At 47.3% G+C, this 16,998-nt stretch overlaps 1 long non-coding RNA gene across 2 annotated transcripts in view; it reads left to right on the top strand.

Moving 5' to 3' along the window:
• The first annotated feature begins 510 nt into the window (after positions 1 to 510).
• The window catches only part of LOC134911729 (uncharacterized), a 175,010-nt gene continuing 158,522 nt past the window's right edge, over positions 511 to 16,998 (top strand). Inside the window, exon 1 of one of the 2 annotated variants that reach the window (XR_010176800.1) lies at positions 511 to 592. This is a non-coding gene — a long non-coding RNA (uncharacterized LOC134911729). The remainder of the gene's footprint in view (positions 593 to 16,998) is intronic. The other variant, XR_010176801.1, reaches the window with a different exon arrangement.

Below are 16,998 nucleotides of genomic sequence, written 5' to 3'. Positions count from 1 at the left end.
TTATAAACTATCTAACCAACTCTCTATTATATTTAATTTATATAACTATATCTACTGACACTCACAGTCCCCATATCTGGGAGAATTCCTCAGGGTATATCTCTGTGGAGTGAATAGAGATATATGAGATAGTACTGACTCTCTAGAATTACTAGTCGGGAGAGTGCTAACTATCAATATTTACTGTAACAGCCATTATCTAAATAGAATCATGTCTATAATGGATCAAATATTGTTGATTTCTTACTCTGCCTTAAGGATTCATCTATGTACATTACATTATTAGCCCCATAGGCTTGGATCTGTCTATCCTGTGCAATGAGATGTAACAGTCATTCGTTTTGATGTTTCATGTTTGTTTCTTTTTTCAGCTTTTGTTTCACAGGTTGCTTAGCTACTGCCCTGCGACGCGGCTCCGGATGACGTCACGGGCCGGCAGCGTGAGACCCGCAGTACAGCCTGTATCGACGAACGAGCGAGGCCTGTGAGTTGCTAAGGAGACAGACTCCAGGCTCAGCTTGATGACGTCACGGATGGGCGACGAGGGAGCGCTGCTGAGCGTCCGGACGGACAGGATGGCGCCACCGAGCAGGTGAGTCACATTAGGGCTTTTTGATTGTTTGTCATTGGTCATGTATATATGTATCACTTGTGGTTCAGCTAGGGTTGTTAAAGCCCTGAGGAAGGGGTATAGCCCCGAAACATGTCGGTTCATTAAAGCTGACCTTTTTCATACTGCCTAAGAAGTCTGCTTGAGTGCCGCCTTTATTCCACTGCATTATATATATATATATATATATATATATATATACTAGGTGATTCATCGCGCCCTACGAGCGCTCTTCACACCGTCGTTTGTGGCTACGCCCCGTTAACCCCTGCACAACTTAGGACATACGCAGGCCGGTAGATAACAGAATCAGAAACACAGGGCAGTATAGAGAGCATACAGAAATGGTGTCCAGTTGAGAAAAGATAGAGAGGCGTAGGGGGGGGGGGGGGGGGGGGAGAAAGGGAATGTACAGAAACGCGGTGCGATGGGTAAAGGATAGGGAGAGTCAGGGTGGTAGGGAGAGGATAAAGAGAGGGAAGGTGTTAGACAGAAAATACCGTTGCAAGAGGCTACGACCCGTTAACCCCTGCACGGGCTTCAGCTGTGCTATAATTGTTATTGTATGGAGTATTACCTGCAAAAAGGTTTATGCTATTGGGTAAATATTGCAAGGGGGAAGGGCGTGCGATTGTCAAGGGGGCGTAGCACTTTGTGAGGGCGTAAAGAGTAGCCGCAGGGCACAATGAATAACATAGAGTAATATATACTGCTAGTGTATGCAGCGCAGCTTATACACACAGTGGCCACAGGTATCAGAGCCACGTAAACACACAATGGACACAGGTAGCTGAGCTGCTTATACACACAATGGCCACAGGTAACGGAGCCACGTATCCACATAGTGGCCAGAGGTAGCAGGGCAGCTTATACACACAATACCCACAGGTAGCAGAGCCGCTTATACACACAATACCCACAGGTAGCAGAGCCTCTTATACACACAGTGCCCACAGGTAGCAGCGCAGCTTATACACACAGTGGACACAGGTATCAGAGCCACGTATCCACACAGTGGCCAGAGGTAGCAGGTGACAATGCTAAATTCCTTTGTCGTATAAACAACCCTTTATGAAGCTAAGAACACTGTACGCTGTTTACTACAGAAGTACCGTAATGGTACGCTAGTTGCGTAACGATCGCTCAGCCGTAGGCGAGACGCTCAAGCGTCACGTTCGCTCACGGCCCAGTGATCACAGGACACGTTATTGGTTATGTCTAGGGTAATGATTCGCTATGGCGTAGCTTACGCTCGAGACCACGAGGAGGTCACCAGCGATGCAGACGCTCACAACACTATACCTTTATGATAAAACCTTATACCAATGTAATACACTGAATACCTTAATGTGAGTACAGGGTGTAAGTGCAACCTTGTGTAACCTGACTAACTACAAAGCTGCTTGAGCGTCACCGACGCTCAAGTGAACACTTAGCACTATAGAAAATACACAGATACTGGTTTAGGTTCCAAGGCCTATTAACTGTATTATATCTAATATACTTGTAAAAGGGGATAACAGTACAAATGATACACTACAATATAACAGAGACTTCCTAACCACAGAACTAAACAATAAATACAAAAAGACAATACTACACTGACCTAAATGCAATATAATACAATACTATCTAATACAATACAATACTAGCCTAGTCTAGGGGAGATATGAGAGAACAGAACAGAGAGAGAGAGAGAGAGAGAGAGAGAGAGAGATGAGAGAAATTGGCTCACAGAAAGACAATGATTACGGAGAGAAACTTACGCACAAAGGGTATGATCGCCTGCGCCTCGATATCCAGCTCCCGGCTATCAGCAGATAACCGTTGATGAGAGAGTGAGAGCTGGATGTGGTCGGTCTGCCTATTTATGCCCCACACACAATGCAATCTCCTGGTCCTACAATCCCATTGTCCATTGGCCGAAGGAATTCGGCCCTGCATCATAACAAAAGGTCATAGGGTGATTCATACAGGTGGGCTGTGACGATTTCCAACAGCTCAGGTGGGTGGGAAACTGGGTTTCCCGCCGCATACCTGAGTATGTGTAATTAATAGAAATGGACATAAACTTCTTATGTCCATAACTATTCGCACGAGCGATTAATACGCTCCAAACCAACACCGGAATATTGCTAATTAAATACTCTTCCGATGGGTACCAAACACTGCTGTATGATTCCTGTTAGACCCTTCGTACGATATAAAGAGGGATTCCTCAGCTCTGGGACATTGTATTTTAACCAAACTTTCAGAATCTATCAAAGGGACCATGATCTATAAACTACATTAATTGTGAACATTTGTAACGAATGAGTCGCACGCTACGACTACATAAACTCTACCGTAAATACGCATACCGCGCCTGCGAGTGCACGTTATTGCGGGTATGCGAATCCACGGGAGAGCGCATGCACGCGCAGCGCGGACCAGTGTGCGGTGCAAATATGGCAACGTGCATTGAGACATTTTTCTGACTTTGACAGTCCACCCTTTGGCAGTCAATAATAACTGCCACAAAACATTTAAGGAGAAAAATGTAAGTCAGGGGTTAATTGATTTCCATGGTTGGGTAGGGGAGGAGAGAGGAGAAGGTGTGAAGAGGGTATGACCTAGTGAGATAGCAGAAGCATGTGTGTATGAATCCATGTTTGGGGGGTCATGTATCATCGTGCCGTACGTGTTGTAAATCAAGCTTCGAGGTATTGCGAAGTATACATTTGAATTCCTTCTTATCCTGTGGTACAGGTCTGTGGATGGGCTGTCAAACTTTACCGAGCTCATTTCGGATTTTGAACAAAATGGGGAGCACATTTTAGTTGATGATACATGAATGGGGGAGGTATGTGGTTGCTGATATCTGTGCCTGTATTCCCTATCGTCTATGTGTGTTGTTACCTGAGGGTTGTAGAGATGAAGATAAAGAACACTTACGAAAAATGCAATGATATTCTATGTCAGGGAAATGTACATCTGTCGTCGAAGTTGTGTTCGGTATCTGTTGAGAGTCGTCTTCTTTGCGCTGTTTTGCTCCTTAGGCATGAGCAACAAGCTTTGTCAGTGCCATCAGATTTACAAAAATGTTGGGCTAGCGTGAGTTTAAAAATACTAGGGAAACTGGGGATCCATGGCAAAGTTCATCAAGTGTCCATATTTAAAGTTGTCAAATCTTCTTCTTCGGTCAATCCGTTGTCCGTATACATCTCGTCTCGTCAGCTTCCTCGTCCAAGGGGGTCTTTGTATCTTGGAGAAAAGCAGAAAAACAGGTGAAAGAAACGGACCGTATAATCGCATTTTCATCACATCCTGGTTTCTATCATTGGGTCATAAATCAAATCCAAGTTAATTACGGTTTCCTCACTCCTCAAGCTCATCACTTTTGTACTTTGTTTGCACCTCATTAAAGCCTGCCCGCATCTAAATATCAATCCAATCGATATAACGACACCCAAGATACATAGTAGAAACTTTCCAACATCCATTATGACTCCTTGAGCCCACTCTCCCAAACCGGAGAACCAATTTCGCGGGTTCAACCATGACACCCAACCAGTCAGCTCATTACCTACAGCAGCAAGGGTGAGATTGTGTTTTCGACGAAATTCCCACTTCAATTGGAGAATATCGTCCATCTTTTGGTCTATGACCTCTACCGGATCCTCGGTGCTATTTGTGATATACGTGCAACACTTTATGCCGTACTGTGTTGCCAATGTAACACAATATCCGCCTGTTACTGCTGTAAGATAATTAAGAACCATCCTATGCTGAACTAGTTCTGTTTTATAAGCTTGAAGTTCTCTTCCAGTGTATCTAAACGTGTCATCATACATTTCAGTGATATTATCTAACAAATTGGCGAGTGCGGAAATGTATCTATAATTCATCACTCCCCGAGCGGTACGAGTGAAATCTAACGCTACCAGAACCTGAATCCCGGTGGATTCATGGATAAGATCAGAGGCCGGATGCTCTAACCTTTCTGACAGTTGTCTTTTAACCCGGTGCTCGTAGTGAGTGTGAGTATAAGGAGCTTGGGCACCACGGTGTATGTCCTTCATTTTGTCATGTGTAACAGTCATCACTTCAGGCAATACTTTTCCAATATAACACAATCCTTCAGAGTTTGGGGCAAGCCATTTGTACGCCTTTCTCCCGCATATGAAATATGCATCATCGGGGAGAACATATGGGACGGAGAAGGACATGACCATGTTACAAACCTTCCAGGTGAAATCTCCTGACCCTAATTCTTCCATCTGCCTAATGCACGTATCGGTTTGTACGATATGTGCACAGTATCCTGGTGATACCTCTCCAACTCTAGTAATCCTATTTCCTAAGGTATATCGATACCGGAAAGATTTTCCTCTACTGGCTATGTGGCGTACGAGCTCTGTATCTGTAGGCATTCTATCTGCTCTGTGTGAAAAGGTCATGGTAAGGTTGCTCCATGACACTTCCCAATTTCCCGGTTTTCTAGGATTGGAGATGTTAAAACATAAGAGGGACCTATCCACATGGTATTGGTGGAGCTTCAAACTAGGAGGGCTGGAGATGTTAAACCTCCGGTCCACCGGTCTCCCACCACTTAGCTCAAGTACCTCCCCTAACGTTAAAGGAAATGGTACTAGCCCTGATTTGCTGTGACCCTGAGGTACTTGAGAGCATACCCAACAATCTGTTTGGTTTAACACGTTACCCACTAAGGAGTGATAGTCACTCAATGGATGCCGGTCTATATGGATATTAAAACTAGATTGGCATTTCTTTATGCATCCATCTTCAACCAGATTATCACAGAGCCTACAGATACAATTTTCTTCAGCTAACAATCCATCACAATTTCTTCTATCGGATCGTTTTCTGATACTCGCCTTTGCTTGTTGGTTTGGTTGATCTTGGAAAACTACGCCTCCATCATCATAATCGGAACCCATTCCAGAACCTCTTTCGACCTCTATGGTACTCTCGCCGGAACAGACTGCTCTGGTCAACATCATGGTTAACATCAAAATCCGGATCACAGTCTCTTGGGGCAAGTCCATCTTTGAGGAGGAAATAGAGAAGAATGAGGAGGGGGAAAAAGAAATTTTAAGGGAGAGGGGCTGGGAAGTGGAGAAAAACAATAAAAGGGAGAAGGGAGTCGACAACTGCTTTCGGTCTTCAAGGCTCAGGTGCCGCCTCAATCCTCCTGGAACAGACACTCCAGTGATACAACCTCTACCGTCTGTTCCTTATCGCGGGACTTCTCTGGATCAGCAACCTTTTTGCAGTGGGATGAATGGACCCAAGTCTCTCTCTCAGCAACCTTCAATGCTGTGGTGCTAGTCAATAAGACCTGGTATGGTCCTTCCCATCTATCAATAAGACAACCTGAGCGTAGAAAATTTCGTATCATTACATAATCCCCAGGTTCAATGTCATGACAATTACTATCTGGTAAATCAGGAATCACCAACTTCAGATTATCATTTTGACTCCTCAACTGTTTACTCATGTTAATTAAGTATTTTACAGTTACTTCATTGTTACATTTCAAATCATCCTGAGGGTTAATCATGACATGCGGTTGTCGACCAAACAGAATTTCAAAAGGAGACAGATTAAGAGGGGACCTGGGAGTGGTTCTGATGCTATACAAAACAATGGGTAAAGCTTCTGGCCACGTTAATCCTGTCTCTGCCATTACTTTACTCAATTTATTTTTAATAGTGCTGTTCACTCTTTCGACCTTCGCACTCGCCTGTGGACGGTACGGAGTGTGCAGCTTGCTATCAATACCCATCAATTTACACATTCCTTGAAAGACATCACCTGTAAAATGGGTACCCCTATCACTTTCAATGATTCTAGGGATACCATATCTACATACAAATTCCTGCACAATTTTCTTAGCTGTAAACATAGCGGTATTTGTAGCTGCTGGAAAAGCCTCGACCCAATTCGAGAAAACATCTATACAGACAAGTACATATTTCAAATTTCGACATGGGGGTAATTGAATGAAGTCAATTTGTATTACCTGGAAAGGGCCGCCGGCAGGTGGGATATGGGATGGTTCTGTAGGTATTGCTTTTCCAACATTCTTTCTCAGACAGGTAAGGCATGACATTGCTCTTTTACTCGCATGAGAGGAGAATCCTGGGGCGCACCAGTATGCTCTTACCAATTTGCACATCCCCTCCTTGCCTAGATGAGTCAGCCCGTGAGCTGCTTCAGCCAGACATGGAAGGTATGCCCTGGGGGCCACTGGTTTACCATGTCCATCCGTCCAGAGCCCTGAGGACTCCTGGCCATATCCCTTTGCCTTCCAGACTGCTCTTTCCTGTGTGGAACACAGATTCTGCATCTCACACAACTTCTGTGTGTTGATGGTATTAAATACCATCAACTGTGTGGTGTCTGTCCGTGTGGGGGTAGCAGCTGCAAGCTTTGCGGCTTCGTCTGCTCGGCTGTTACCAAGGGATACTGGGTCTTGGCTATATGTATGTGCTTTACATTTGATAACAGCCACTCTGTCGGGTTCCTGTATTGCTGTTAGAAGCCTTTTTATGTGAGCTGCATGCGCTATCGGTGTACCAGCTGCCGTCATGAAATTTCTGAGCCGCCATAGGGCTCCGAAATCATGGACTACCCCGAACGCGTATCTGGAATCGGTGTAGATATTGGCTGACTTACCCTTAGCCAATTCACATGCTCTGGTTAGGGCGACCAGTTCAGCAACCTGGGCTGAGTGAGGTGGGCCTAGCGGTTCCGCTTCTATGGTGTCTTGGTCATCTACGACTGCGTATCCAGTACACAGGTCTCCCGAGTCTGACTGTCTGTGACAACTACCATCCGTGTAGAACGTGAGTTCTGCATCTTCCAGTGGATTGTCACTGATGTCAGGCCTTGCGGTAAAATTTTGGGTCAAATATTCCATACAATCATGTGTATCTTCCTTTGCATTAAATCCTCCTTCCCCATCACTCTCACCTTCCACCCTTTGTGTCTGACCAGGCACACCTGGGAGAAATGTTGCAGGATTTAATGCGCTGCATCTCCTTATGGTGATGTTTACGGGGGCCATTAATGCCAATTCCCATCTTGTAAACCTTGCAGATGAGACGTGTCTGGTTTGGGCAGAATTCAATAAGGCAGATACCGCATGCGGTGTATGGATTGTGAGGTTGTGGCCTAGCACGACATCTTCGCTTTTTGTCACTAGCAATGCTATTGCCGCAACGCTACGCAAGCATGTGGGGAGGGATCGCGCTACCGTATCTAGCTGGGCGCTGTAGTATGCAATTGGCCTGCTGGCATCACCGTGTTTTTGTGTTAGTACACCTGCTGCGCACCCAGCACTTTCTGTTCCGTATAGTTCAAAGGGTTTCCCATAGTCTGGCATACCTAGTGCTGGTGCCTGCGTTAGGCACTGTTTGAGTCTCTCAAATGCTGTTTCAGATTCGTCTGTATGCGAAATCCGATCAGGTTTGTTTGAAGAGACCATTTCCTGCAAAGGTAGCGCCAATATGGAAAACCCTGGGATCCAATTACGGCAATACCCACACATTCCTAAAAACGTCCTGATCTGTTGCTGGGTTTGTGGCAGTGTCATGTCTCTAATGGCTTGGATTCTATCAGCGGTCAGGTGTCTCAGTCCTTGTGTTAGACAGTGTCCCAAATATTTTACCTTAGTTTGGCATAATTGTAACTTGTCTTTGGAAACCTTGTGACCTGTGTCTGAAAGATGAAACAGGAGCTGTTTCGTATCCTTCAGAGATGCTTCCAGTGAATCTGAACACAGTAATAAATCGTCCACATACTGTATCAATACTGATCCACTGTCTGGTTGGAAAGACTGTAAACAATCATGCAAAGCCTGAGAAAATATACTTGGACTATCTATGAAACCTTGGGGTAACCGAGTCCACGTGTATTGGACTCCTCTGTATGTAAATGCAAACAAATATTGGCTGTCAGGGTGCAGAGGTACCGAAAAGAAAGCGGAGCAGAGGTCAATAACAGTGAAAAATTTGGCAGTGGGAGGAATTTGCATTAGGATGACAGCTGGATTAGGCACTACGGGGAACTGACTCTCAACTATTTTGTTAATCCCCCTTAGATCCTGCACTAGCCTGTAACCCCTCCCCCCACTCTTTTTAACAGGGAAGATGGGACTATTTGCGGTGCTGGACGTTCTTACTAGAATGCCCTGTTGTAGCAAGCGCTCTATTACGGGAAAAACTCCTAACTCCACCTCTGGCTTCAGAGGATACTGTGGGATTTTTGGAGCTATCCTACCATCTTTTACTTGCACAACTACTGGAGCTACGTTTGCCATTAATCCAGTGTCCTGTCCATCTTTTGTCCAAAGTGACTCTGGTATCTGAGATATCATCTCTTCTACTTGGGATGGATTCCTATTTGTCATAATGGAATGTGACATTAATTTTGATGGGGAGTCTAACATGTCTCGTACTTCTTGAGCGTGATTCTCAGGAATGTCCAAGAATACACCTTCAGGAGTACAATAAATGACGCAACCCATTTTACATAGTAAGTCTCTCCCCAGGAGATTAGTTGGTGCCGATGCAGCCAGCAAAAAGGAATGCTTGGTATGCAAAGGCCCTATTGTAATCTCGGCTGGTTTGCTAACAGGGTAGTGCTGGACTACTCCTGTTACTCCCATGGCTGGAATTGTCCTACCAGTGGTTCTCATGCCCACTGTCGAATTTATCACTGACTTGGCCGCCCCTGTGTCTACAAGAAAGTTTAAAGTTTTACCAGCTACATTGATTGCAATTTCTGGTTCGTTTCCAAGACTAGCAATCAACTTAACTGGCTGCAGATTACAGGTATGGCCACACCCCTATTGGGTATGCTGACCTCCCAGAATCCCGCTGGCAGCAACTACTTGTGAGGGAGTTAGCTGGGAACTACCAGAGGCATGCCAATCTCTGTTCGGGGGATATCTTTTTGTTTCCCCTGTATGTGGCTCAAAACTCCGCCTCTGTGGACCCTGCTCCCAATGTCGTGTGTTGTGTTGTTGTCTAGGGGGTTTAAAAGATCTTTGTACATTCTTTGTTCTACATTCTCGTGCAAAGTGTCCCGGTCTGTTACAAGAAAAACATGTTATTACACTTGCCTTACCCACAGGATTCGGTGGTACATACGCAGGCTGCCTTGTGGTCAGCGCCTGTATACTTACGGACATCAACTTATCACTTTGCGACTCCCTGTGCCTAGTGATGTTTCTGTCATGATCAATAGCAGCCTCTCTCAAGCCGGACACTGACAGACCTCGCCAACATGGCTGCGTGGTCTGAACCCTAGTCTTTAATGTTTCCTTTAAACCATCCATCAGTACGGATACTGCTACTTCCCGATGGTTTGGGTTGGTCTTAATGTCTTCTATACCAGTGTACTTTGCCATTTCTAATAGTGCCCGGTGAAAATATTCTGTTGCCGTTTCGGACTCCTTTTGCTTAATGGAAAATATTTTATTCCATTTAACAACGGCTGGGAAATACTCCTTTAGCTGTAAATTTATCCTCTTTACATTATCCTTGTTGTACACGTCTGTAAGCGGTACATCTTTATCCAATGCACAATCAGCTAAAAACTGAGTTGCATCAACATTGGAAGGTAAACAAGCTCTTAGCAGTATCTGCCAATCCTTGTTGTTGGGTTCTACAGTGTTACCTAGATCCCTGATGTATTTTTGGCTAGCAACTAAATCCTTCCTGGGGTCAGGAAATTCGGACACTATTGTTCTTAATTCCATTCGGGAAAATGGAGTGTACATGGCAATGTTCCTTATGGGAGTGGCTCCAGACACATCTGTTTTTCCATTGGGAACTGCTATTACCCTTACAGGAGCAATTCTAACAGCCTCTTCCTGTGTAGATTCTACAGCTTGTTGTGGTACAATTGTTTCAGTGTAGTGCATGGTGCCGTACTTACCCGTTGACACGACCTCACCTATCCCTCCGCTAGGGGCTTTCACTAATCTCGTGGGTGTCGCTGTGCCTACTGTGGTCTCTGCTATGGTGGCTGCAAGAGAGAGAGCTGAAATTGTTGCTGAATCGTCTTCTTGATCACACTCCTGAGGAAGGTTCAAAACAGGGTACATCTTGCACGGGTTAATACTTGCATGAGTGATTTGGTTAACATCATTAACATTTACAGGGTTACTAAGAGTTTGTGTTTTACAACCCAGTGCGTTTCTCTCCGCAATCAACTTCTCTCCTGCAATGTATGGTGGAGGAGGAGCTGTGGCAATCAACTTCCTGACTGCCCCAGATCCTGCCGCCAGAGCCAAACCTCTCTGTATCTCACCTTCCTGGTGCCATAACTGTAAACAATCATGATGTTGAATTCGTCTCTTTGTTGATTTTACGAGACATATCCTCCTCCTTAAATTTTGTAACACTTCTGGACTAAAGCTACCTATTCTTGGGAATTTGTCCCTGTCTTGTACAGTCATTCTCTCCCATTCATCACATAAAGATTCGGTGTGAATTCCATATTTTTCACACATTACATATCGTGCCGACCCAACTGGTCGGTTCACAGAATCAACCTGAACCAGGGTTGATCGCCCCCTACCTGAACAAATGGCCCCCATAATCTGCAGGCGTTGCTTATTCCTCCTTGAATATCAAGGCTTTCAGCGAACCCTTACAAACAAACCAAGATGTCCTTGGGCAGGCCGGCGGTGGTGGTTTATCAAGTACCCCACTTACTTCTCGCCCACGTTGGCCTGTGCTGCAATCACTGTAGCCAGAGCTGCTGGACCCAACCTAGGGCCCCTGTGAACCTTTAGTTTACTGGAACATATGAGGGTTACCCGCAGGACACTTACTCTTTCCAGTAAAGTTGGGGTTGTTAGATAGTTCCTGAGTGACCAGCGAACTTCCCTTCCAAAAATAAAAAATTACACAAATCACGTCAGAATGTACAGATAGCGTTTGTGACCACTTTACTCTAATGGTATTAGGTCAGATTACTAACTACTGCACACAATAACGTGCGGTCCAATCGTTCAGTATACGAGCACTACTTGTCATGTACTGAAAGATCAATGGAATCTATGTTTCCGGCTGCGATTCCTTCAGCCAGAGCTTGTATGGCCTATATGGGTTCTGCACCAACACCCCAGGCGTTGTGCCACTGGACTTTTATAGCGGACCTTTTTGTTACCTTATGACCTCCTGGTCTGTTACCTTTACCTTATGACCTCCTGGTCTTGTTACCTTATGACCTCCTGGTCTTGTTACCTTATGGTCCGCTATACTCTAATGCTCAAATATTATTTAACCAGAGATGCCTCCCTAGCCACCGTATATGTCACTTACACGTATGTCCCTTGACGAGTACCCGGCTTTCCTTTTGGTTCCACCTTAAAGTTATATAAACTTTTGTATACAAAACACACTCACTCAACACATGTACACTTTTGTTTCTATATCTATTTCTGCGCAGAAATTGTCTTTAGGCCAAAAGTGTTACCAATTAGGAGCAGGATCTGTTAAACTAAATTTCAGATTTTCCAAAAATAGATTTGCGTTATTTACCGCTTCGCGTTATCTACCGCTGTGCGTTAATTATCGCCTTTGCGTTACTTCACTTTATCACAACTTGAGCTACGTGGGCGTAACCGGACGCTACGTTGCGTAATGAACGCTGCGTGCGTCTGCCTTTTGGATTGCGTACGCTAGTCTTTGTTAGCGACACGTGTACGCAATGCAAAGGATCCACCGTAACACAATATATTTTTATCAATGTAAATGATCCCTGATCATCTACCGCAATCCACACTGACTGCCTTGTATCTCAGACAAACCGTGTGTTTGTTCTATACTTTAACTATCACCTCTACTATTAAATAACAGCAAATCTCTTTTTAGCACTTTCTATCAACTATAAAATTGGCAAACAGGAATAGTGATATACGAAAAATGAAACAGAAATGCAGATATATGTATGCGTGCGTGTATACGCAAGACAGAAGAGAAAAAAAAGTTTTAAAAGACACAAGCGTTTTGTTCTTACTTCCGGTTACCGGGTTCCTTCAGCACTCTTTATCTAAGCGAAGCAGACGCTTATCCCGTCAGCACTGTGAGACAACCTCCCACCCTTTGCTGGAGGGATAATGTCTGCTGATCTACCTAGTGCAGATATGAGAAGGATAGGACGAGCCCGCAATTGACAATGCTAAATTCCTTTGTCGTATAAACAACCCTTTATGAAGCTAAGAACACTGTACGCTGTTTACTAAAGAAGTACCGTAATGGTACGCTAGTTGCGTAACGATCGCTCAGCCGTAGGCGAGACGCTCAAGCGTCACGTTCGCTCACGGCCCAGTGATCACAGGACACGTTATTGGTTATGTCTAGGGTAATGATTCGCTATGGCGTAGCTTACGCTCGAGACCACGAGGAGGTCACCAGCGATGCAGACGCTCACAACACTATACCTTTATGATAAAACCTTATACCAATGTAATACACTGAATACCTTAATGTGAGTACAGGGTGTAAGTGCAACCTTGTGTAACCTGACTAACTACAAAGCTGCTTGAGCGTCACCGACGCTCAAGTGAACACTTAGCACTATAGAAAATACACAGATACTGGTTTAGGTTCCAAGGCCTATTAACTGTATTATATCTAATATACTTGTAAAAGGGGATAACAGTACAAATGATACACTACAATATAACAGAGACTTCCTAACCACAGAACTAAACAATAAATACAAAAAGACAATACTACACTGACCTAAATGCAATATAATACAATACTATCTAATACAATACAATACTAGCCTAGTCTAGGGGAGATATGAGAGAACAGAACAGAGAGAGAGAGAGAGAGAGAGAGAGAGAGAGATGAGAGAAATTGGCTCACAGAAAGACAATGATTACGGAGAGAAACTTACGCACAAAGGGTATGATCGCCTGCGCCTCGATATCCAGCTCCCGGCTATCAGCAGATAACCGTTGATGAGAGAGTGAGAGCTGGATGTGGTCGGTCTGCCTATTTATGCCCCACACACAATGCAATCTCCTGGTCCTACAATCCCATTGTCCATTGGCCGAAGGAATTCGGCCCTGCATCATAACAAAAGGTCATAGGGTGATTCATACAGGTGGGCTGTGACGATTTCTAACAGCTCAGGTGGGTGGGAAACTGGGTTTCCCGCCGCATACCTGAGTATGTGTAATTAATAGAAATGGACATAAACTTCTTATGTCCATAACTATTCGCACGAGCGATTAATACGCTCCAAACCAACACCGGAATATTGCTAATTAAATACTCTTCCGATGGGTACCAAACACTGCTGTATGATTCCTGTTAGACCCTTCGTACGATATAAAGAGGGATTCCTCAGCTCTGGGACATTGTATTTTAACCAAACTTTCAGAATCTATCAAAGGGACCATGATCTATAAACTACATTAATTGTGAACATTTGTAACGAATGAGTCGCACGCTACGACTACATAAACTCTACCGTAAATACGCATACTGCGCCTGCGAGTGCACGTTATTGCGGGTATGCGAATCCACGGGAGAGCGCATGCACGCGCAGCGCGGACCAGTGTGCGGTGCAAATATGGCAACGTGCATTGAGACATTTTTCTGACTTTGACACAGGGCAGCTTATACACACAATACCCACAGATAGCAGAGCCGCTTATACACACAGTGCCCACAGGTAGCAGAGCCGCTTATACACACAGTGCCCACAGGTAGCAGAGCCACTGATACACACAGTGCCCACAGGTAGCAGAGACGTTGATACACACAGTGCCCACAGGTAGCAGAGACGTTGACACACAACGTGCCCACAGGTAGCAAAGCAGTTTGTACACACAATGACCACAGGTAGCAGTGTTGCTTATACACACAATGGACCCCGGTAGCAGTGCCACTTCTACACACAATTCCCATAGGTAACAGAGGCGCTTATACACACAGTGGCCACAGGTAGCTGAGCCACTTATACACACAATAGCCACAGGTAGCAGCACCACTTATACACACAATGGCCACTTATAGCAGCACCGCTTATACACACAATGGCCACTGGTAGCAGTGTCACTTATACACACAATGGCCACAGGTAGCAGCACCACTTATACACACAATGGCCACAGGTAGCAGTGGCGCTTATACACACAATGTCTACAGGTAGCAGTGTCACTTATACACACAATGGCCACTGGTACCAGAGCCGTGTATACACACACAGTGGCCACAGGGAGCTGTGCCACTTATACACAATGACAACAGGGAGGTGCCGGGGGGAGGGAGAGGTGGGTATGGGGGGGGTGGTTGGGGGAGGGTGCGGGGGTGTAGCTGGGGGAGTGGTGGGGACGGGGAGGGGGGGTTTGTGGGTTGTGGGTGATACGGGTGGGGGAGGGGGCGGGAGTGCCGCGGGTGGGGGAGGGGTATGTGTGGAGGACGGATGTGGGGGGAGGAGGGGCGGGGGGTGCTGCGGGTGGGGGCGGGAGTGCCGTGGGTGTGGGAGGGGTGGGGGGTGCTGCGGGTGGGGTAGGGGGTGCGAGGCGGATGTCGCGGGGGGGACTGGGTGCTGCGGGGGGAGGGGCGAGCGGGTTTTATGGTACGGGGGTGTAGCGTGGGGGAGTGGTGGGAGTGCCGCGGGTGGGGGAGGGGCAGGGGGTGCCGCGGGTTGTGGGTGCTATGGGTGGGGGAGGGTCGTGTGCTGTGGGTGGGGGATGGATGTGGTAGGTGCCGCAGGTGGGATAGAGGGTGCGAGGCTGTAGCGGGGGGGGAGAGGTGGGTATGGGGGGGGGGTGCAAAGGTGCTGCGGGTGGGGGAGAGGGCAGGAGTGCAGCACGCGGGGGAGGGGTGTGTGCCGCGGGTGGGGGGCGGATGTGGTGGATGCTGTGGGTGCCGTGGATGGGGGATGTGCGGGTAGGGTGGAGGGTGCGTGGGAGAGGTGGGTATGGGGGTGGGGGAGGTGCAGCTGCGGGGGTGTAGTGGGGTCTGGATGCGCTGCGGGCAGGGGAGAGGGTGCTGCGGGTGTGGGTGCTATGGGTGGGGGAGGGGCGGGAGTACTGCGGGTGGGGGGCGAATGAGTTGGATGCTGTGGGTGGCGCTGGTGGGGGAGGGGCGGGGCAGGAAGGGTGGAGGGAGCGGTGGTGTATGGGGGGAGAGGTGGGTATTGGGGTGCCGCAGGTGGGGGAGGGGTGGTGTTAGCTATGGGTGGGGGAGGGGCATGTGCCGCAGGTGGGGGGATGTGGTGGATGCTGTGGGTGCAGCGGGTGTGGGAGGGGCAGGTGGGGTGGAGGGTGCGGGGGTGTAGCGGGGGGAGAGGCGGGTATGGGGGTGGGATGGGGGAGGTGCGGGGGTGCTACGGGTGGGGGAGGGGGTGCTATGGGTGGGGGAGGGAGTGCAGCGGGCGGGGGAGGGGTGTGTGCCGCGAGTGGGGGGTAGATGTGGTGGATGCTGTGGGTGGGGAAGGTGCGGGGGGGGAGAGGTGGATATGGGTATGGGGTGGGGGAGGTGCGGGGGTGTAGGGGGGGAGAGGTGGGGGGGAGAGGTGGGTACGGGGGTGGGGTGCCACGGGTGTGAGAGGAGGGGGGCGGTGCGGTTTGTGGGTGCTACGGGTGGGGGAGGCGGGAGTGGTGTGGATGGGAGAGGGGCGTGTACCGTGGGTGCGGGACAGGGTGGGGGAGGGGCGGGGGTGCTGCAGATGTGTGTGCCATGGGTGGGGGCGTGAGTGCTGCAGGTGTGGGTGCCGCGGGTGGGAGGGTGCGGGCCGTGTGCCGCGGGTGGGTGGCGAATGTTGTGAAGGCTGTGGGTGCCGTGGGTAGGAGGGGGGTGGGGACGGCAGTCAGTGGTCATCGACGGCATTCTCCTCCGGACTGTGCGGCAGCTGAGCAGTCACCAGCTGCAGTATCACCAGGGTGCAGGGAGTGTACGGGGAGGGGGGAGAGAGGGGAGTGGGCGGAGATCGGGAGGGGACTGGGCGGGGATGGGCGGACCGACGGAGGGGACTGTTCCTGGCCTGCATCCAGCCACCCAGATCCCAGATCTGTGACTGTGACTCCACCCAGCGTTAGCAAATGAGTCACAAAGTCACAGATCTGGGCTATTATATAGGAGAGATATATATATATATATATATATATATATATATATATATATATATATATATATAAAACACATGCAGGACACGCTTTTTGAATTTCTTTATTCACTATTTCCTATCTTGTAGGTTTCACATATATGTTAGTCTGTTTGATTTTAACTTTTATGTTTCACTGTAGTCTGGGTCAATGAAATTGTATATTTTAATGTATACTCAATAAAGGTTATGTTTTATGATTGATTAATTAATCCTTTCTAGTGCGTCAACTATACAGT

The sequence above is a fragment of the Pseudophryne corroboree genome, chromosome 4, assembly GCF_028390025.1.
Source record: "Pseudophryne corroboree isolate aPseCor3 chromosome 4, aPseCor3.hap2, whole genome shotgun sequence".
NCBI classification, from domain to species: Eukaryota; Metazoa; Chordata; class Amphibia; order Anura; family Myobatrachidae; genus Pseudophryne; species Pseudophryne corroboree.
Note: the sequence above shows the minus strand (reverse complement) of the source record. Positions and strands in the feature narration are given on the sequence as shown.